This window comes from Cervus elaphus, chromosome 4 (genome assembly GCF_910594005.1).
Source record: "Cervus elaphus chromosome 4, mCerEla1.1, whole genome shotgun sequence".
Lineage (NCBI taxonomy): Eukaryota > Metazoa > Chordata > Mammalia > Artiodactyla > Cervidae > Cervus > Cervus elaphus.
Genome location: NC_057818.1, coordinates 14,067,006 through 14,089,760, shown reverse-complemented (window position 1 = coordinate 14,089,760; position 22,755 = coordinate 14,067,006). Strand labels below are relative to the sequence as shown.

General features: G+C 51.3%; 1 long non-coding RNA gene across 1 annotated transcript; it reads left to right on the top strand.

Moving 5' to 3' along the window:
• The first annotated feature begins 2,547 nt into the window (after positions 1–2,547).
• LOC122691611 lies at positions 2,548–8,652 on the top strand. Its single transcript, XR_006340462.1, has 4 exons — positions 2,548–2,713; positions 4,478–4,772; positions 6,492–7,013; positions 7,675–8,652. It is a non-coding gene; the product is annotated as an uncharacterized LOC122691611 (long non-coding RNA).
• The last annotated feature ends 14,103 nt before the right edge of the window (positions 8,653–22,755 follow it).

The following is a 22,755-nucleotide window of genomic DNA, read 5'->3' as shown; positions in this document are numbered from 1 at the left end:
TGGCATGTTTGACTCCACTTACTGTCTTCAAGGTTTATTCGTGTCGTACATGTCAATATGACATGATTCCTTTTTAAGGCTGAATAATATTCTGCTGTGTGGATGGGTCACATTTTGTTTATGCAGCTAGACGCTGATGGACGCTTGGGCTTCTTCCACCTCTTGGCTGTTATGACTAGCGCTGCTATGGCCATCTTTGCTATAATGGTGGTGGTTTAGTCACTAAGTTGTATCTGACTCTTGCAACGCCATGGACTGTGGCCTACCAGGCTCCTCTGTCCATGGGATTCTCCAGGCAACAATTCCAGGGGATCTTCCCGACCCAGGGATCAAAACTGGGTCTCCCACATTGCAGGCAGATTCTTTACCAACTGAGCTACAAGGGAAGCCCATCCTTGCTATAAACAACCTTTAAAATAGGTGTCTCTAAGCTGGCTGAACAATTGGTAGTCCACTAAATTGCTTGGCACAACTGACCTCAACCTGAAAGGAGGGATCAAGGTATCATGGAAAATTCATGGGCTTTGAAGCCAGAATATACTGAGTTTCAAGTGCCTGCAGCTTTGGGCGATTTAATCTGCCCGAGCCTCACTTTGTCCATCTGTAAAATGGGCATCCACACTACCTTCCTGGCTCCTGAAAAAGTCTTGAATATTTTCAACATTTTACTCCTCCCAGGTAATCAGCACATGCTGAGAACTCCTGCATCTCAGGGATGCATGGGCAGGACTAGATAGGTGGGCACAGCAAGCCCCTCCCCCTGGCCAGTGGTTGACTTGAGACCCAAGCTTCTGGCAGTCAGCTCCTGGCAGTCCCCTGGCAACTGTTGCTAGGGTTGGGGTGGGCTCCTACCAGAGTGGTCCAGTCAGGCAGAGGGAGGACTTAAGTACAGGTAGAGGTGGTGCTGCCTCCCCAGGGAACCAGCAGGGAAGCTGGTGTCCCAGTTGCTACTGACAACCATCCTGCCTCCACCAGGAGCCAGCATGAGGATGGAACCCAGGCCAGGGGAAGGCAGAGAGGTGGAACTAGGTCCATACACCCCTCCCTAGCACACATGTGCACATGCGCACAGACACACACGTGCACAGGCTCTCAGACACACGGCACACTCGGTGTATCAGTGGACTCAGAATGTTAAAACACCCCTTTAAATAACAAGGCAGTCTTGCTGAAAGTCGACAGGTCACGGGCGAGGCTGCAGAGGACTGAATTGACTTGCCCAGAGTCAAGCAGGAGGGCTGTATAAATTCAAGACCGCCACCCAGATACCCTAACTCAACTGCCTCCGTATTATTCTCTGTTCACACACACGTGTACACATGCTTTCCACAAAACACACACACACACACAATTAGTTTCATAAGTTGTCACTAAACCGAAGCAGCCCTCAGTGATAATTCATGGCTCTGAAACACGTGGCCTGCTGGCTACTCATTGCAGTGTTGTTTGAAACAGAGATTTATTACAGAAAGAGAAGCCCGTGCAAAACCGTTCCTGTCGTCAGCATGACTACTGTTCTGACGTAAGACATCATTAGAAGCAAGCGAAAAGAAAAATGATGCAGGTGGGGGTAGTGGGGACAGAGAGGCAGAGGAGGGCAGGAGCCATCTGGAGATGGCACGTGTCTTCTACAGCCCGTAGCTCCGTTACTTTCAGCAAAGCAAGAGCCTTCTTGTAGCTAGAGTCTGAATAAGATCTGTAGATTGGCTGAGAGTTGCGTCAATTTTAGTTGATTAATTTTGATCATTGTACTGTGGTTATAGAAGAGGATCCCTTGTTTTTAGGAAACGTATGTGATAGTGTTTGGTGGAAAGGCAAGTCTTAGCCACAGCTTCCTCTGTGTGTGTGTGAGAGAGAGAGAGGGCACAGCAAATAAGGTGAATATTCACATTTGTAGAATCTCAGGCAAGGGTATTTTGAGAATTCTGTGCTCTTCTTCCATTTGTTGGAAATCATGTCAAGGGAAAAAAAAGGCTCTGTGGTCTCCAAAGGACCCCTGTGGAGAAAGCAGACAGCTGATTCAAGAGCAGGGATGGGGGCAGAGGCTTGGTGGAGGCGGGGAGGGGGGGGGAGACGAGTCACCGCTGCAGCCTAAAGTCCTGGAGAGGCGGCAGCTGGACACTGGCCCCGTGACCGGGTTCTCCCGGACCCATTGAAAGTGTCGTGGTTGAAATCATCAAAGTCACCTCTCCCACCTCTGTGGCATCGGCAATAGCCCGGGAACAGCCCCCAGCCCCCACACGTGGTGATGGATTGGAAAGCGTCTAAGTGTGGAGCGTTTTTTGTGCTGACGACATGACACACAGAGATGGATTGTGACTCAAGACTACACACATCCCAGTGCTTCGTGGATTATACACAGTCGTCATGGGTGAAACACTTCTGAGACTGGCCGCCCCACCCCGTGTTTTTTTAACATGAAGCATGTTATGTGATACAGCTGCAGCAACCCCCCCACCCCGCACCACAATGTTCAGTTCAGTTCAGTTGCTCAGTTATGTCCGAATCTTTGCGACCCCACAGACTGCAGCACACCAGACTTCCCTGTCCATCACCAACTCCCAGAGCTTACTCAAACTCGTGTCCATCGTGTCGGCGATGCCATCCAACCATCTCATCCTCTGTCATCCCCTTCTCCCCAGAACTGTACACAACGTCATCTCCCCGCCTCTTCGCTGGACTCAGAGCTTCTCGCTTGCTGGCCACGGACCAGGTGGGTCTATAGGGATAAAGAATGTGCACGCCAGACATGGCGTTCATTTTCTGATAATCGTTGGATTTTATACATCTGCCCAAAGTTATGAACGGGCGATATGACATATAGTTAGTTGGCAACTAAATTTCATCTCGCTTATCAGTGCTGGTGGACAGGAAGTGGATGCAGGTAGCTTGTGTGGAGAGAAACGTGGGGCTGGCCCTGGCATCTGCAGGAAGAGCGAGGTGGTGGACCAGCAGGGTCCATCCTGGGGCCCAGACAGGTCAGCAGCCATGGTTTCCTATTCCTGATACCTGCAGCAGAGGGACCTCCCACCGACTTGCTCCTACTCACCCCCTCCCCAGCCCAGCCTCCCTGGGGTGATGCAAAGCTGAGCCTCTCTGAGAGCAGCCCGCACCCAAGTCACCAGGTCACCGGGCGTGTGGCTGAGATGCAGGTGCTAGGGCAGTGTGTGGGTGGGGCCGAGATCCTGGGTTTCCAACCAGCTCCCAGGTGGTGTCTGGGGACCACATGGGGTAGCGAGGATCTACAGGAAATGAATGAAGAGACCCTGACTCAGAGCCCATCACCTTCTAAGGATAAAGTGGCACCATTGCCCCCTTGCTACTGAGAGCTGGGGCAACTCAGGGCCCCGTCACTGCCTCCGACAGCCTGTCTGGGAAAACCCCTTCCTGGGTGATGCTGCTGGGTCTTGCCTAATCCCCTGCAGCCCGTATTGAGGTGCTGGATGCCTCCATGCAGCCCTCCCCCAACTTTCTGTCTCTTCCTCCCTCTTAACCTGGGCACTGGTCTTGTGGTCTGAGTCAGTGGTCCCTGCCCTCTGGCTTCTGGCTGGGGTCAGCCAGTGGAAGCCACAGCTGGAGCCTGGAGTGGGAGTCAGTGAGACCTCTCCTCCTGGGTGATGCACTCGTCTTCTGGAGCACGTCCATGGTATGTGGGGAGCAGAGCGCCAGTCCACGGGAGGGCCCCAGGAGGGAGAGCTGAGCGCTGTCCTAACTCTGTGTTAGTTTAGTTTACTTGCTCTTATGATATTTTACTTGTTCTTTCTATTAAACCTGTCACGTTCTAACTCAAGTCCCTCCTTCACGAAGCCCTCCTGGGTTACTTGAACCTTCAGTAATATCCTTCTTTCAACTCACTCAGCGAATAGCGTAGCCCCTGATTTTGAGCTGTCTTCTCTCTTGTTGTCCAGTTGCTCCTAAGCTCTAGCCTCCACAACTGGACAAGAGACTTAAGTTCATGTCCGGGCTTGGACGTGTCCCATCTCCACAGCAACTGGCACGCGCCGGGGTCTCACTGCTGACCTCAGCAAGACCTCTCCTCTGACGGCAAACACATCTGGAACTCAAAGAATGCAAATAAATACTTTGAGAAAAATACATTTTTATGTGTGTTTTCTGTTTTCATAGTAAATGAATTTCGGGGGAAATAGCTAAAAACAATAAAACCTCTTTAAAAAGTCAACTTTAAAAAATCACTTTATAGGGATGTAATTTGCCTAACACACCACACTTCAAGTGTGAATTTCAGTGGTGTTTGGTATCTTCACAGTGTTGGGCAACCGTCAGCACCGTGTCTTATTGGTTCAAAAGGAAGCCCCATCCCCTTTGACAGCCCCTCCCTTTATCCTGCTCTCTGGTTCTGAGTATAGATTTAAAACACAGAGCCTGAGAGAGGGATCACACGCGTCAGTGCCTCTATGTATGTTTCTGTCTGCCTTGCCTGTGACTCTGATCACCGTTTTTGCTGTCTGTGTTTCAGGAGAACTGGATTCAGATGCCGTGAAAATTAACCTGGTTTTGCCGAGTGTCCCGGTCACCTGCCTCCATGCACACCTGAGTTCAGGAGCCGCGTCCCTCCACTAGGGGGCGGGCATCGTAGACGCCCGCTGCACCACCTGGGCTGTCTCGTGTGTTCCGGCCTCAGCCCTGGAGAAGGCAAGAGCTGGTGCCTGCCGGTCTTGAGCGCTCTGCCCGCTGTGTCGAACCATACGCGAGCCGGGAAGGGAGCTTTCACTCAAGAGCCAGCTGCTGGCTTGATCAATGCAGAAGGCGAGGTATGGACACAAAGAAGACACTGTGTGCTGGTGACGATGCTGGCAGAGTAATACAGTCCTTTACGGAACATTCGCAGTATGCCGGGCACGACGCTAAGAACATTACACGGGTATCTTATTCAGTCCTCCAGCAGCCTTCTGAGATGGACCCATTGTTCTGCCCAATTTGCTGGTAAGGAAGCTTAGAGAAAGAGCTTTCAGGGCTCACCCAGACACTTCCTGACCTCAAGGTCGGTGGAGCGATCTGTTTGGTGAGAGGGAGTAGCTGGTCTGAACTGGATGACCTTCCGAAGGCTTCAGAGTACGAGAATTCTGACTTCTACAAAACCCGAATCGTAGACCATCCCTTCAGTAAAAGCACTGGACCCTTTTAAACCAAACCCACGGGAGAGGTGCGCTGGGGAGCTGTTGTTCGGTCCCCGGTTGTGTCTGACTCTTTGCGACCCCATGGACTGTGGCCCACCTTGATCCTCTGTCCATGGGCTTCCCAGGCAAGAATACTGGAGTAGGTTGCCATTTCCTTCTCCAAGCAGAAAGAGCCTATTTTCTATGTAAGTCATAAGCATATGACAGTGTGTGTGTCTAAATGAGAACTCTGCGCCTCCTCTCCTGATCCGCCTGGATGGATCTGACTCCAGTCACGGCCAAGTCCTTAAGGTCTTATGTTCCAACAGGATGGTGTCCACCCAGGGTTCCCCACTGTCCCCGTATGTCCTGCCCCCTACTGCAGCATAGGACCCAGGAAGCAGCCAGCAGCCCTCCATTTCTGGCCCAGGTCCCTTCACTATGGAGAGTTCATGTTATTAATTTTAGAGATGTTGATGTGGTTAGTGGCAACATCCTATGTGGCCTGGAACAACCTCCATTCCAAGCTCCCAAGGCCAGGAGGTAGGACTCCAGAGGCAGAGATGAGGGGGAGAGGGACCCCTTCTCACTGTTAAATGGGGTGTACCTCATTCCCACAGCAGTGATGCCAGCTGACTGCAGAGCCTCTGCTGGAGTTGGGGCCTTGCAGTCTACACAAACCCCCGTGAGCCCTGTGAGCCGACCTCCAGAGTGGGCCTTCACACCCCACCTCCCACTTCTTCATAGAACCTCTGTCCTTTATAACGTCCCTCCCCCAAGATGTCCCAACCACCTCAGAGCATGTGGCCATTTCTGGAGTCCAGGAGCACCCCAGATGGTACAGTCAACTGTGGCCCATCTTCATACCACCTTCCAGTGCTAGGCAATGCTAGGTAATGTGGTGTGTGCTCAGTCGTGTCCAACTCTTTGTGACCCCATGGACTGTAGCTCACCAAGCTCCTCTGTGCATGGGATTTCCCAGGCAAGAATACTAGAATGGGTTTGCCATTTCCTTCTCCAAGGGATCTTCACAACCCAGGGATCAAACCCAAGCCTCTTACGTCTCTTGCATTGATAGATGGATTCTTTATCACTGTGCCACCTAGGAGACCCTAGGTAACATTATTTATCTTCAGGGGAAAAAAAAACCTGAAAGTAGGGCTTCCCTGGTGGTGCAGACAGTGAAGAATCCACTTGCGATGCAGGAGATGTGGGTTCAATTGGGAAGATCCCCTGGAGTAGGAAATGGCAACCCACTCCAGTATTCTTGCCTGGAGAATTACATGGATAGAGGAGTCTAGCAGGCTACAGTCCATGGGGTCACAAAGAGTCAGGTGCAACTGAGTGGCTGACACTTTCCCTTTTTTTTCACAGCAGATGAGCGCTGCCAACAACTTATAGGCTAGGAATAAACAGAAGAGGAAAAACTCATCACTGAAGAGAACCTCTTGGGAACGTAAAATGGGGCCACCTTTGGAAAACAGCCCAGCACTTCCTCACACTGTGAAACCTGGAGTGACCACAGGCCCCAGCTGCTGCAGCCGTGGGGTTCCTCTCTCTGGTCTGGCCCCTGGGCACTGGCTCGTTCCATCTCTGCTCAGCAGTCATTCTGTCCACAACACTTTAATCAGCACTGAATTATCCCATTGGACACAGAACACAGTTGTGGTTCCTTCTGGCTTCAGGACCTGTCGCTGTCCACTGGAAGGTCATCCGTCCCCCAAGTCAAGGAGACCCTGGCCCAGGCCTCAGCCCATCCTCCTGGGGGTCAGAGTGTGCCAGCGTCCTCAGCCCTGGGGTCTTTCCATCGGCCTGTGGCTGCTGGTCCAGCCGCCAATGCCAAGAGCTAACAACCACAGTGGACGCAAGAAGGTTCCTGCTTCAGTGACCTGACAGGTGTGTGTGTGTGTGTGTTTGTGTGTGTGTGTGAATGGCAGGTGTGTATGTGTGTGAAATGGGCAGAGGTGTGTATGTGTGAAATGGGAATGTGTGGGTGAGTGTGCAATGGGCAGGTATGTGTGTGTGAATGGAAAGGTATGTGTATTAAATGGGCAAGGAAGTGTGAAATGGGCGGGTATGTGTATGAAATGGGCAGGTGCGTGTGTGTGTGAATGGGCAGGTGTGTGTGTGTGTGAATGGGCAGGTATGTGTATGTGTATGTGAACAGGCAGGTGTGTGTGTGTGAGGAACAGGCAGGTGTGTATGTGTGTGAATTGGGCAGGGGTGTGTGTATGTGTGTGAAATGGGCAGGTGTGTGTATGTGTGAAATTGGAAGGTGTGTGTGTTTGTGAAATGGGCAGGTGAGTGTGCAATGGACAGGTGTGTGTGTATGTATGAATGGGCAGGTATGTGTGTGTGAAATGGACAAGGCTGTGTATATATGAAATGGGCAGGTGTGTGTATGTGTGAAATGGGCAGGGGTGTATATGTGTGTGTGTGAAATGGGCAGGTATGTATGTGTGTGTGTGAATGGGCAGGGATGAGTGTGTGTATGTGTGTGAGAAACGGGCAGGGGTGTTGCTGCAGAGATGAAATCTGACCTACGAGTGCTCCACAGCAGCTCCTCTCCCGCGTTCCCCCACCCATGGACGCCGGGGCCCTGCAGCACGACCACCCATCGCAGACCACCAGCAAGTGGGCCGAGTGAAGGATGTCATTATCACAGCGAGAGGCTAACTGCTGGGCACCCCATGACGCCTGAGACCCGTCTCCACGGTGGGAACCCTGCCAGGCGTGTGGCACCCTGGGGTCCCAGGCTCGGGGGCAGGCAGGGAACAGGGTCCAGTTACCCCAGGGAAAGCAGCTGGGGAGGGGCCGCTGGCGTCAGGAATCCCTGGGCCTCAGACACGACCGCATGGCTGTGGGGCACTGACCATTCACATAACCTCTCTGAGCTTCAGGTGTCCCAACTGCAAACCGGGGTTTCTGCTGCTTGCTTTAAAGAGCTGTTGTGAGCGTTGAGCGAGCAAATGCCTAGTTAGCAAATCAATGTAGGAACGATGCTGATCGCACCTGTGTGTGCTGCACGCCAGGCTCCGTGTTGGGCGATCACACACCCTTGCGCACGCAGACGCACATGCTCTGGATGTTCATTAAGCTCCTGCTCTGTGCATGGGGTCCCCCTGCTGATACAAAAGTGTCACCTGCCCTCATGTAGGTGACAGTCAACTGCAAGAGACAGGAAACAGGCAAACAAAATAAACAAGGAAAGAGATGAGCTGTGTATTTTCAGTAGTGGCAACCACTGCAGAGAAGAATAAACATAACAAATCTGGGTAAGGAGATGGAGGGCAATCCACGTGAGGAGGCTCTGTTTTTAGATTTAGGGGGTCAGGGAAGGCCTCCCGCCAGAAGTAGGTGCTGCCCAGGCCCAGACCTGATCAGCAGGGAGAAAGCAGCCACCTTGGGCTCTGGAGGCCGGGCCTCCCATGAGCACCAGCCCCTACTTACCAGCTCTGATGCAGGTGCTGGGCTTGGAGACCTGCCTGGCCCCCTCTGGCCCTGGGGACAGGACAGCCGGGCCAGCACCTGCTGTGCTTTCTCCCTGGTGGTAGTTGGCAGGGGGTCGGGGCGGGGGCGGGGAAATGAAATAAAGCTTCAGAGCGCGGCTGTGCTGCATCGACGCCTTCGTGGCCCAGGGCTGGGGCTGAGAGCGGATGCTCTCAGCACTGTGTCCTCTCATTAAATCAAATTTCTGGGTGCAGTGGGGTTACTAGGCGTCCAGAGAGCCGTGCTCCCCCACTGGCGGTGAATAGCCTGTCTTGTTTCCCTTCAAAAAAATTTTTTTAAATGTCTCAACAGAAGCACCTCTCTCTTCTGGGATTTCCAAAGTTAGCAAAAATTGAGCTCCAAGCAGCAGAAAGCTAAATTGGTGTGTAGCTTGTGTTTTCCATTTCCTTTGCTTCCATCTTCCTGCCCCGCTGGAAGGTCAGGGGAAGCAGCTGACGTGCCGGGGGAGGCGCTCCCCCGAGCAGGCAGGCCTGTGCTGCCCTGGCCTCCGTCTCCTGGGCAGCGCGTCCCCACCGCTCCCCAGCCCACCTCGCACAGGAGGAGCTTCCATCCCCTTTGCTCTCTGGCCATCTTTCGGGATTCCCCCTCTGCTGTTGCAGGTTGTCAACAGTGCACTCCGGGGAGGTTTTCTCCCAGGAGCCGAGCCTGCCAAGGGCCCAGGGTGAGCCGGGCATTCCGAGGTGACGGCTCGGGGCCAGGTCATCAGCTGTTTCCATGTGTGAGGAGTCTTTCAGCCCAGTGCGGCCCTGATTCTGCCTCCTTCCTCCTCGGGCCTTTGATACTGACCTTATCGGGGAAGGGGCGAGGAGGAGCGGCCAGGGAGGGGTTTGTCTTCCTCTGTCCACCCCCCAGACCGTGGAGAGCAGGAAACAGGAATTCAGAGCAGATATCAAAGGCCACAAGGTTCTCAACATCATGAGAGAAGCAAGGCCCAAACTGGTTTTTGAGTGTGCCCCCCGGGTGAACCTGGCAGAAAGGAGGCAATGGACGGCACCCTGGGAGCAGGGCTGCCGGGGGAGCAGCTGAGCCAGAGCAGGGGATCCCATTCTTTCTCGTCAAGACTGCTTGCTTCCACCTGATTCCCCAGCATTCTCCCCCAGACGACCCCCTGACTTTCCATCCTGAACGCATTGCAGCTCCGTGATGGTCTGTCCAGGCTCTGCCCTCGGCCCAGAACCCCCTTCTCCAGCTCGATTCTGGTCCTCCTTGAGCCTCTGGAGGCTCCCCAGTTCCATCCCTGTTTTCCCTCCCAGCACTTACTCCACAGAGCTAGTTCATACCCGATTGTAGTCACCCATTTCTCTGTCTCTTGCACTGGACTGTGGGCCCAGAAACTACGAGATGGCCCTTCTTCACTGCGGCCCTCCGTATGACACTCAGGACGTCTCGTCCTCATGTGTCTTTCCTCGTGGCTGCAAGATGGCTGTGGCAGCTCCAAGCATCTTACCCTCTCCTGATAGTGTACGAGAAAGAGAGGGAGAAAGAGACCTCTCTTTAAATGTCTCTCCCTTACATAAGGGGTGAACATATTCCCCAGGAGCAGACTTCTTGTGTCTCATTGGCCATAACTGGGTCAAATGGCTCCCTTAACATGGAAAAGGTGGGCAGAAGGAGGGGGAATTGGGCGGGTGGGGGTAAGAAGAATTGATGAAAGCATGGAAGGAAGGAAGGATAAAGTGATGGATGGGCAAGGGGAAGGATGGGAGGATGAAAGTGTGGATGGATGGTTGCTCTTCATGCATGCTTTGTTGTGGTTATATTTGCAAGTTTTATGGGATTTGTGACCAAAAAAAAAATAGCAAATGGGAAACCTGGATTCCAGTTCTGGTCTTGACCTGATAAAACACTGTCAGAAAAGCAGAAAGTCTGCCTCAGACCAGCCCTACCTTTCCACGTCCTTGCATGGCCCTGGGGTCCAGCCAGTCTCCCACCTAGAAGCCTCTCACAGCAGGTGTACGAGTCGTCTAAGCAAAGTCAGATGTTCCCCCTTGTGTGCTGGCAAGTCCACCTCCCACGGTGGAGGCTATTTATGCTAAGTGCTCTTTTCCAGGCTCTCCTGTAGTTAGGGAGGGTCTTTTGACCCAGTTCCCACCAAGAAGACATGAGAGAGAGTCTGCCTCCTGGGAGATGCAAGAAGAGCCCCGCTTCCCCGAATCTGCTTAGGATGCCGTCATGAGACAGGAGGTGATGCCTGCGTCTGGGGCTGCCGTCTTGTAGCCCAAAGACACAACGCTGACAGGCTGAGGATGGCCACGCCTGGGCCTTGATAACATCAGTAAGCTGCTGAACCAACCTGGAGCTCACTGTGTGCTTCTCTAGACAGGGATAATTACCCAGCTTGTTTGTATGTCTGTTAGTCAGATGCCTGCTCACCTGCAGCCCAGACACCACGCTGAACCTCCCTGTGGACACGGCAGTGACGTTGGCAGTCATGACCTTCACAGAGACTTGGGAATCAGGATGGCTGGTGGGAGAAGCTGGGCTTCGTGAAGATGGGTCAATAAGAAATGCCGATTTTCTATTGCTAATTAAAGATTATTTGCTTTCTGCCTGGCCTTCTGAAATTTCACAGGACCCCGATCAGGGGTCCTCAGTGTGTTTCATTCGGCTGTGGGTTAAGAGTAAGAGGATAGCGAAGTAAAGTATGAGATTAACTAAAAGACATGGGACGTGCAGGAGGCATGGATGGAATCATTTGCCCTTTCTGTTCCAGATAATCGGTCTGAAACCCACTATGTCAGCTCCCTGAAGATTGGTTGTATCTTTCATGACATTTAATAAGATTTTGTTTAATAAGATGTTGTTGAGCACACACAAAAAAAACTACAAGATGTGGTCACAGGTGCTGGGGATACAGCAATGAGGAAAAAGACATGGACCCTGTCCTCTAGCAGTGTCCATCCAGGGATTCAGCTAGACAAACACATGACCAGTGAAATAGAACATGACCAGGAAAAAAGCATCTTTAGAGAAGCCTGGCAGACACCACCTTAACCACAAGATCCTGTCACTGTCATCACCAGTAATAAGACACGTGTGCATCATGTACCTGCCCCCCCCTCCATAGGATACTCTGAGAAGGATGGGACGTCACTTCCAGGGTTCACTTGCCAAGACTGCAGGGCAGGAAGCTAATTGTGAGCACACTTCAGAAGGACACAGGTGGAAGAGCGTTTGACGAAATGCATGACCCTTGCTCTTCAAAAATGCTGGGGAGCACTTGACTCTGGGGTGTTTGTCCTGCAGCTGAGGAAGCTCTAAGTGTCGACTGCCAATCAAAACACAGTGGATGAGAAGTGACTGCTGAGTGCAGACTGGTAATTCAGGCTGACAGGTGTTAATGGAGCTCATTACAGCAGCTAAAGATGGGAGATCCATCTAAAGATGGGAGAGGAAAGAAAGGGAACATTCCCAGGACCGACTTAGCTGAAGTTCCCTCCAAGTCACACTTTGTTGTCTTCCCATCCATTCTTCCAGCTCTGAACTGAGCCGTGGTTCATTCCCTCCTGGAACATCTATGTCAGGACCTGCCCTGATCTAGGCAGTGGAGCCACTTGAATGTATCAGTTAGCTAGCGCTGTGTAATAATCCACCTGAAAACTTATTCAGTTCACAACGCTGCAAGGAGGCTGGGTGGTTCCCCTGGCTTGGGATGGGCAGTTGCTATCTGCTGGCTCTCTCCTGCTGTGTGGTCAGCTGGGAGCTAGATGAAGCCACAAGTCTTCATTCATGTCTCGGCCTCCTGTGGCCCTCAGTCTCCAGCGGCTGGCCCAGGCTCGTTCACATGAGTTCTCAGCGTCCCAAGAGCAGCCAGGGGTGGAGCCCCATGCCCAAGCACTCCCAGAATGTCTGCTAATGGCCCCGTGGCCACAGCATGTCACATGGCCAAGGCCTGGTTCCAGGGCGGAGAAACAAACTGCAGTCTCAGTGGGAGGGAAGAATGAGTGACCACTTCTCAGACGCAGTGGAAAGAACGGACACCAGGCACTCTGAGATAGCCATGACCTTGATTGCAGGGACCATGGGAGAGTTCAGAGAGGAGTTTATGCTTGAGCCCCGGACCTGAAAGATGAACTCAAGTTCATCTGGGAAAGTCGAGTTCAGGCATGTCATTGATGCAGCAAGCACCATGAAGGAAAAGAAACCAGGAAGTGGTCCTCAATGAGCTGGGCTGTCAGGTGGCAGGGGTGTGGTGAAGGGAGAGGATTAGAAATAGGAAGAAGATTCACAGAAGAAGAAGAAGGGAAGCTGACGTGAATGGCAGTGTGCTGCAAGCAGTGGGAGACAGAACTGCACAGCTGGGTGAGCTTTCGCATGTTACTCAAACCTCCCGGGCTTCAGACTCTTTGTCTGTGAGATGATGACAATGATAAGCGTCTCACAGGGCTTTTGTTTTTTGGCTTTAAAAGAACCAATAGCATAAAAAGGTTATTACAGTACAAACACTCAGTAAACGGTAGTGATTTACCCGGCATTCACCACGCGCCTGCTTTTTGAAGGCATGATCTGATGTGATGTTCACAACAGCATCACGGACAGATGCAGAGATGAGTAAAAAGACGCCCAAGGTCATGGAGGTTGGAGCAGGGTATCCCCTAGTCTGACGGGAGTCAGCACCATAACCTCGTGGCGGCTTCAGTCCCAGACTTGGCAGGAGTGACCTGCCATTGGGGAGCCTCCCCTCTGGAATTGGGTTGTTTCAGGTCCACTTTTTTTCCAGGATGCTCCTGCACATGAAGAGGGAGCATTTTAATCACAAATCTTTCCATGCATCTCCCGGGTCCCCAGATGTGCTGGAGGGATGGGAGCCCTTATGCGCACACATGAAAGGCTGTGTTGGGGTTTCCTATAAAACTGATGTTTTCTCTGCACTGGGGAGATGTGCCCTGACTTGACTGTCTTTGGCAGGAGGCAGAACATTCTGGTAGCAGACTAACCCAAAAGGCAATGTCTGCCTCAAGCCAAGGACGTTTGCAGCTGACTCTCTGAGGTCCTCGCTCATGGCTGACGTGCGCTCGTGGCAGACACGGGCCATGTGACTGCAGGCAGCACCGCGCCCGCCTGGTAAAAAGGCGCATCCATCGAGCGCAGGGGAGCGGGGAGGAGCCAGCCGCTCTGCTGGTTCCAGTCCAAGCTAGAATGGCATTCAGAGCAAAGAGAGTTTATTTAAAGAACCTGAAAGGTTAAACCACTCAGAGTTCTGCAGAGTTAAATCAGAGGCGTTTTTAAGCAGCCTAGGCAAGTTTGACCTGGGCCGTGCGGATCTCATAATTTATTCTACACTCGGGTGTCTCTTGATTCCAGAGTACACAGCGAAATGCTGAGCAGGGAGGGGAGACCATGAACCCGCAGCACTGGGTCCGCGTGCAGCTCCCTGACCTCCCAGAACTGTCCCTCCCGCACAGGTGGGGAAACTGAGGCACAGGAGGGTGAGCCGGTGGCCGCCAGCCTCACAGTGGCAGGGGCGGAGGGGGGTTCTGGGGCCAGGCTATGACCCCAGCAGCCGCCTGGCCTCCAGCCAGCACTCACGACAGGTCTGCATCCGCATCTCCAGCGCAGCTCGCTCTTGTCCCATCCTCCCTCTGGACCTCCTCAGATACCCCTGTTCCTGCAGACTTGGAGGCTTTCAAACGGAGCCTGACCTGCACCGTGGAAGGACAACCCACTCGTCCTACTCAGGGGGCACTGAGATCAGACGGGTGACAGGCTTCACCCGAGACTCTGACCACTCCTCCTGAGCTGTGTCCCCGGAATGCCTCCTGGAGCCTGTGACCCACCCCAACGCACGGCCACTTTCGAACCCCTGCTGACTGGAGTCACCAAGGTGAGGCATGCCCCGCCAGTGACCCCCGCCTCTCCATCCCCATATTTCCATATTGGGACGTCCACTTGCTCTACCAATCAACTGAGCCGACCAGGCGGCGCACGCTGGCCTTTTGCCATCCTTGGGGGGCTCACCCGGTTGGCCGACTGGGCACCCGCGGACTGCACTGACCAAGGACCGGAGCTCTGCATTATCATGTGAGCAGTGGGGGTGTCCATCGGGGGCGCGGGGTCAGTGTTTGCAGCTGGCAGGCCACGTCCAGGAGGCGCAGGCCAGGCTCGCCAGCCACAAAGTGGGCTCGGGTGCCTCTGCAGTCCAACTCTCTGCTCTTCTCTGCCCTAGAGGGGAGGTGACGTGGTCACTGAGAGTCCCCTCCAGCCCCAGACGGCTCTAGCAGGAGAGGTGGACTCCAGCCATGACTTTGGTTTTCCTGCTTCTGCACGAGGCCCACTTCTCCTTCCACAAACTGTGCCCCACTTCCCCACCCCCACAACAAATTATGTCACCTCTTCTCTCAGAATGCAGAGGCTGTCCCACCCCCACACACATTCTGATGAAGCACTCTAGGGAGCGCTCATTCAGAGGCTCGTTCAGCCTCGCGCAGCTCCGTCCCCCCCTGCACCCTCACGGCCAGTCCCGGCCTGAGCCTCGCCACCCCACCTGGACGCCCCAGCGCCACCTCCCTGCCACCCCCAGTCCACACCCACTGCGCCACCTGAGACACGACCCTGAGCTGTGGGACCACTGCCTCTTCTTGGCCATCCCAGGGCTCCTTGTGGTCCTCAAGCAGAGACCCAGACAAACCGGGGTGACTGCAGGGACTTCGAGGCTGCTTGAGCTCCCTTGCCATCCCCCTCCACCTCTCTCCCCATGCTCCCACTTCAGGGAGGGGGCACGCGTCCCTCCCACACCCGGGTCCCCTCACCTCCGGCCCCTGCTGCCCCCCTCTCCTGATGCCGACCCCTGACAGAGACCCGCAGAAGGTGTTCTTTTCTGCCTGCCCCTCCTTAAAGGAAGAGACCATCATGTTTGCAGAGAAGGCATCAAGTTTGCTCACATAGCATGCCTTCAGACACTTGGGTTTTTTTTTCTTCTTTGGACTCAAGCACCCCAGACTTGGGGGAGTTGATTCTCCGTCTTCATTTGTTTTCCTGGAACGAGAGTCAGATTCCATGGGCACACTATGTGCCTCCTGCCTGGGGCTGCCCGGGCCACCATCGGAACCTCGCATTCCTGGCCAGGCCATTCCTGCGGCGTCTAGCTGGTTAGTCGGTTAACCGGGACCCAGGGCTTTGGCCGCTGCTGGGGACGAGGTGTGCCTTCCCGTCTGAGCCCTCTCGACTTTCCTGGGATTTACCAGTTACCAGTCACCGTCCCTGGGGAGGTCCCGCCGCCTTTTCACACGCCAGCCAGGTGGAATATGATAAGTGGCAATCACTGGCCCCAGCGTGCTGTCTGCACGCCCGTCTCTGGGCCCCGCCCCGCGTCTGCTTTGAAGTGCGGCTGAACCCCTGGTAGCTTTCAGATGACACTTGGGTTACACCTCTTCTGCATTCTTATCTCCATCAGCGCCTCTGAGCGGAGACGCGTTGACACATTGGCAGCTCGGTGGCCTCTCTGCAGGATCATGTCCCCTGGGTGACCTCTTGGCACCTGGGCCTCAATGGATGAGAGCCCCCCCTGTACTGGGTGCCCCAGGCACAGCCCCCCGCACCCCTGGTTGACTCTAGGGGCCCCTTTCATCACTGGTCCTGCGGGGGGCTCCCAATCTTCTCACTCTGGGGCCCCCAAGCAGTGAGGGAGGCGCCCCTCATGGTTGCAACCGCTGTCAGATGTTGCCTTTAATTGTGGTAAACTGCACAGTCCGACCCTGTGACCCCATGGACTATAGCCTCCCAGGCCCCTCTGTCCATGGGGTTCTCCAGGCAAGAGTACTATAGTGGGTAGCCATTCCCTTCTCCAGGGCATCCACCTAACCCAGGGATCAAACCTGGGTCTCTTGCATTACAGGTGGATTCTTTACCATCTGAGCCACCAGGGAAGCCCAGTTATGGTAAAACAAACATCAAATTTATCATTTAACCCTTTTTATGTGTGCAGTTCAGTGTTGTTCACGTTATTTTGCAACCTTCACACCATCCATCTTAAGAACTTTTCCATCTTCCCAAAAAGAGTCTCTGTCCCCATTACACACTAACTCCCTGTCACCTTTTCCCTGGCCCCTAGTACCGCTGTTCAACCATCTGTCTTTATGAATCTAACTAGTCTGGTGCCTCGTATCAGTGGAATCGTGCGGTATTTCCCTCTCTGTGATGGCTTGTGTCACCAAGCAGTGTCCTCAGGTGTCACTGCCCCATCCCTTTTGAAGGCTGTGTAATATTCCACTGTGTGGGTGGAGACCAGAGATGGTGTTTATTCACTATCTGTCAGTGGACACTTGGCTTACTTCCACCTTTTGGCTATTTTTGTAATAATGCTGCTATGAATGTAGGTGCGTAAGTATCTGAGTCCCTGCTTTCGTTCCTCTGGGTGTATTCCAGAAGTGGGATTGCTGGATCATACGGTAATTTCGTTAATTCTTTGAGGAATCACCATGCCGCTTTCCACAGTGGCTGTACCCTCCCCGCTGTGGTGCACAAGAGCCCCAGTTTGTCCACAAGCGCCCCTGCCCACGCTTCCAGCCCAGTACCCGCTCACCCTTCCCATCAAGCCTTCTCAATCAATGGGACATTTCAAAATATCACGGGCAAAGACTGCTTTTAGTGACATACACAGTGCAGCTGATGGTCGGGGGCCAGGGAGGGGGCTTCTCTAACACAGGCAATGGAGTTCTCAATTGTCTCCACCTTTCTTAAGGCTTCCCAGGTGGCGCAGTGGTAAAGAATCCACCTGCCATTCAGGAGACTCAGGATCGATCCTTGGGTCGGGAAGATCTATCCCCTGGAGGAGGAAATGACAGCCCACTCTGGTATTCTTGCCTGGAGAATCCCATGGACAGAGGAGCCAGGTGGGCTGCAGTCCAAGGGGTTGCAAAGAGTTGGACACGACTGAGCTACTGAACAGCACTAGCAACAGCCCACCTTTCTTGTAAGAACAACACATGTCTGCATTTAAGATGTGCAGACCTTTGTGGGACAACATCGTAGGAATTTGTCCCCAGTAAGGATTCAGACTAGACTGACAAGGTGTGGTGTGCAAAGGTGTCTTATCAAATGCTGTCAATAACAGCAAAATTAAATAAACAAACTACATGTCTCTGTCCAGCAGTAGACACTTGGTTTTTTAAAACTGATGATCTATCCATGTGACATAGGATGAAATATTATGCCCTTAACTTCAGGTGTACTGACAAGGAAAATGAGCATAAAGTAATGTGCTGCTACAAAAGCACGTAACAGTGTGACTCTATGTTTGGATAAATATATATATATGTAAATTATATATATAATGCACAGACACCCATACATACATAGACGAGGAAAACATGTATTTATGTATCTATATATAGATCTATATACTTATGTCTTCTACCTCAAGATGTATATATATATATGCTTTCTACTTCAAGCTATAACCACTGTCTTGGCAATGAATACCACCCATCCCCTTCTGTGCAGCCCTGATCTAAGCTGGAAAAACCCTGCCAACCACGAGGAATCCTTAGTCAGTGGTGCCGTCAAAGTGGTCTTTCAATAGCACATTCACTCTGCACCCTCGAGTTCAGCCAGGAAAGGGAGGGGGGAGGGAGAGAAGAAAAAGTAAACGCTGAGTGTTTGTGTCAGCATCTTGAAGCCTCTGAGCTCAATGAGGCAGGTGTGCTGCGGGCTGCTTCAAGACCGCAGGGGCGAACGAGGCCGCCATCAGGGCCCCAATTAAAATGTGCCAAATAGCCGGCACTCCCTCACATCTGGCTGCAGAAACCCAGAGGTCAGAGTGCTTAAGGATGCATAAAATGCGGATTTTTCCATAATTATTTAAATATGTGTTAATGAGTGCTGCGAACAGAGTCCGAGTATGTCCATTAAAGGATTACAGATAAAGGAAAATGGGGAAGCAATAGCTTGAACAGTGGGGAACACAGTCAGGTAGGGATCAAAATCAGTTTTGGCTCCAGTCCTACTGCTTAGAGTAAGACCACGCAGCCTCACTGGGGTTTCTCATCTGAAAATGGACGGCACAGGGGAATAGATGGATGAATCCCCAGCTACAGAACCTCCCATCCTCAGACCTGCCAATCTCCTGAATTTAATGAAATTGAAGAATAAGAATTGCCCAGGGAAACAGAGCTTGCAAGATTATGGAACTTTGTGTGTTTTCTTAGCAATGTAAGCAGAGAAAAGGCCCTGTTTTTTAACCAAAGGAGTTGAGAATACAAATAAGCCATTCAGAAAACTCGGAGAAAAATCTGGTGGCGGGTGGGGGGTGTGCATCAAACGCTTGTGCCATTAGCCAACCCCCGCCCCCAATCCTCTTGTCCTGTCTCCGCCCCGAGGGAACAGCCATGAAAGCGTCAGCTTAGTCTAGAGACCCTTTAGGGAGGGAGGCATTTACACCACTTGCCAGAGGAGTGGAGGAAACACAGGAATGACAGTTCCATCATTTTTCTTCCCCGAGCGAGGAAGGAAAAAAAGAGAAAGAAAGAAAGAGCCCCAGTGCAAGACTGCTACATTCCATGCCGTTGACACCTAGCCTTTTATTGGAACTGCTACTTCCAAAATAAAGAAAGTAGTGATTTCTGGGTGTATTTTTGCCTACGTTTTTGAGGATGTTTTGGGTCTTTCATCTCCTTTGAAGGCGTGTCACCTAATTACGCCGCTTTCATCCGTGTATTCCCCAGTCGGAACATGCCAGTCCCCTGCACGGCAATTGATCCTGACGGACGGGCTTCCACTCTCCAGCTGGTGCGGAGCCTGGGTATTTGTGAATACCTGAATAAACTCCTTTAATCCAAAAACAAACTCCTCCTGAAAGAAGCAGGCTGAAAAGGCCTTTCATGGAGTGTTTTCCAACTCACCGGTTCATGGTTTCTTTGGATTTCGCCGTGCTTCCTGTACTAATGGTCTCTGAACACCTTCTCGACTGCGGCTTACTGGCCCGCCAAGGTCCCTGCCGAGGTCCTGAGCGTCTCAGGGGAAGAAGGGAACAGGTAACACAGGAGATGCTCATATAGCTGCCAGGACTGGACGGGTGCAAACTGGGAGGACATACGTGTGGGTGAGAGTGCCGTGTTCTTTCTACAGCATTCTTAAAGACCTGCTTCTCCTGGTCATGTTCAAAACAAAGTTAGAGTCACACACAGTGCTCGTGTGGGGTTAATCTGTATTAGAAGTAGACCACTCAATTCGGCTTTGAAAGTTCATCAATGCAGAGTTGGACACGACTTACTGCACAATTGCACTCATCTCACACACTACTAAAGTAATGTTCAAAATTCTCCAAACCAGGCTTCAACAATACGTGAACTGTGAACTTCTAGATGTTCAAGCTGGTTTTAGAAAAGGCAGAGGAACCAAAGATCAAATTGCCAACATCCGCTGGATCATCAAAAAAGCAAGAGCGTTCCAGAAAAACAGCTATTTCTGCCTTATTGACTATGCCAAAGCCTTTGACTCTGTGGATCACAATAAACTGTGGAAAATTCTGAAAGAGATGGGAATACCAGACCACCTGACCTGCCTCTTGAGAAATCTGTATGCAGGTCAGGAAGCAACAGTTAGAACTGGACATGGAACAACAGACTGGTTCCAAATAGGAAAAGGAGTACATCAAGCCTGTATATTGTCACCCTGTTTATTTAACTTATATGCAGAGTACATCATGAGAAACGCTGGGCTGGATGATGCACAAGCTGGAATCAAGATTGCTGGGAGAAATATCAATAACCTCAGATATGCATATGACACCGCCCTTAAGCAGAAAGTGAAGAAGAACTTAAGAGTCTCTTGATGAAAGTGAAAGAGGAGAGTGAAAAAGTTGGCTTAAAGCTCAACATTCAGAAAACTAAGATCTTGGCATCTGGTCCCATCATTTCATGGCAAATAGACGGAGAAACAGTGAAAACAGTGGCTGACTTAATTTTTCTGGGCTCCAAAATCACTGCAGATGGTGACTGCAGCCATGAAATTAAAAGACACTTACTCCTTGGAAGGAAAGTCATGACCAACCTAGATAGTATATTAAAAAGCAGAGACATTACTTTGTCAACAAAGGTACATCTAGTCAAGGCTGTGGCTGTTCCAGTGGTCATGTATGGATGTGAGAGTTGGGCTATAAAGAGAGCTGAGCACTGAAGAATTGATGCTTTTGAACTGTGGTGTTGGAGAAGACTCTTGAGAGTTCCTTGGAATGCAAGGAGATCCAACCAGTCCATCCTAAAGGAGATCAGTCCGGAGTGTTCATTGGAAGGACTGATGTTGAAACTGAAACTCCAATACTTTGGCCACCTGATGTGAAGAACTGACTCATTTGAAAAGACTCTCATGCTGGGAAAGATTGAAGGCAGGAGGAGAAGGGAATGACAGAGGATGAGATGGCTGGATGGCATCACCGACTCTATGGACACGAGTTTGAGTAAACTCCAGGAGTTGGTGATGGACAGGGAGGCCTGGTGTGCTGCAGTTCATGGGGTCCCAAAGAGTCAGGCATGACTGAGCAACTGAACTCAACTAAACTAGCAGCTGAACAGTGTTCTACTGGATAAGTCTTAGCATATGTGCATGGCATGTGCAGCCCTCACCATAATCAAGGAATGTGCATCTCATCCCCTAAGTGTTCCCCATGCTCCCATACGATCCCTCCCTCCTCCTCCCACCCAGCAACGCCCTTGGCCCCTGGCAGGGATCCATCTGCTTCCTGTCCCTGTTTTGTATATTTCACGTATATGGAAATTTCAGGTATATGAATGTCAAATTTCACGTATATGGTCATAAACTTTGTACTCTTTCTTGTGTAGCTTCTTTCATTTGGCAGTTCTTTCGAGATTAATCTATATTACTCATCTATATATATAGCATGTTTCAATCATTTTTTTAAGTTATTGAGGTACAGTTAATATACAGAAGCACGGATCAATAGTTTGTTCTGTTTTATGACTAAAATTCCATTATCTGGGTATAGCACAATTTTGTCCATCCGTTCATGTGCTAATAGACATTGCAGTTGTTTCCTGTTTGAGGTTATTTTAAACAAAACTGCTACCGACATTTGCCTTCCATTTTTCTTGGGTAAATACGTAGGAATGGACTGGCCAGATCATACGACAATTATATGTTTAACTCTTCAAGACATTGCCAAACTGTTTTCCAAAGTGCTTGTCCTGACTTTCAGTTTCAGCTCTGACGTGTAAAAAGCTTGGGATCACACCCATTCTCACCACAAGAAAAGTGCTGAACAACGCGAAGACTGATTACTCTCCCTGGACACATCAGAGAACTGGGATCCAAGGGCAAACCATCAGAAGGTCACAAATAAGATCTACTTCCTTGGAGCAGGAGCTGCTAGAGCCATAATCTGGAGCTTTTTTCTTAAATGACGACTTGCTGGAGGCTGAGTGTAGGCTGGCGTGAGCGTGAGAAATGCCCAGGCCTGCAGGCTCAGGGCATGTCCACAGGCTCATGGCTCACCAGGTTTTGACAGAAAGTGGCTGAGAAAGACCCCTACCCAGGTGTGGTTCCTCTTTTATTTCTGACTGCCCTCCTAGGTGTGTGGTGGTATCTCACTGTGGTTTGTATGTGCATTTCCCAAATGACTAATGATGTGAAACATCTTTTCCTGTAGTTGCTTGCCATCCACAGAATCTTCTTCGGTGACGTTCCTGTCCCAGTCTTTTGCCCCTGTTTCTATCAGGTTGTTCATTTTCTTATGATTGTTTTGTTATGTTTCGTTGTTTTTTGGCCGCACCAAGTCTTAGTTGGCAGCACACACGATCTTTGTTTCCTTGTACAGGGTATTTAGTTGAGGTATGGGAACTCTTGGACGTGGCATGTGGGTCTAAGTTCCTGACCAGGGACTGAAGGTGGGCCCTGCGTGGGGAGCGTGGAGTCTTAACCACTGGATCACCAGTGAAGTCCCTATGAATGAGTGTTGAGAGTTCTTTGTATATTCTGAATCTAAGTTATCAGATATATGATTTTCAAATATTTTCTCTCATTATAGAGCTTGTCTTTTAATTCTCTTAACTGTCCTTTGAAAGCAGAAGTTTTGAATTTTGATGCAATTCAAAGTTTCAAACTGTTGATGTGTAGATCATGCGTATGTAAAAGATACAGATTATGACAAGCCTAAGAAATCTTTGCCTAACACGTG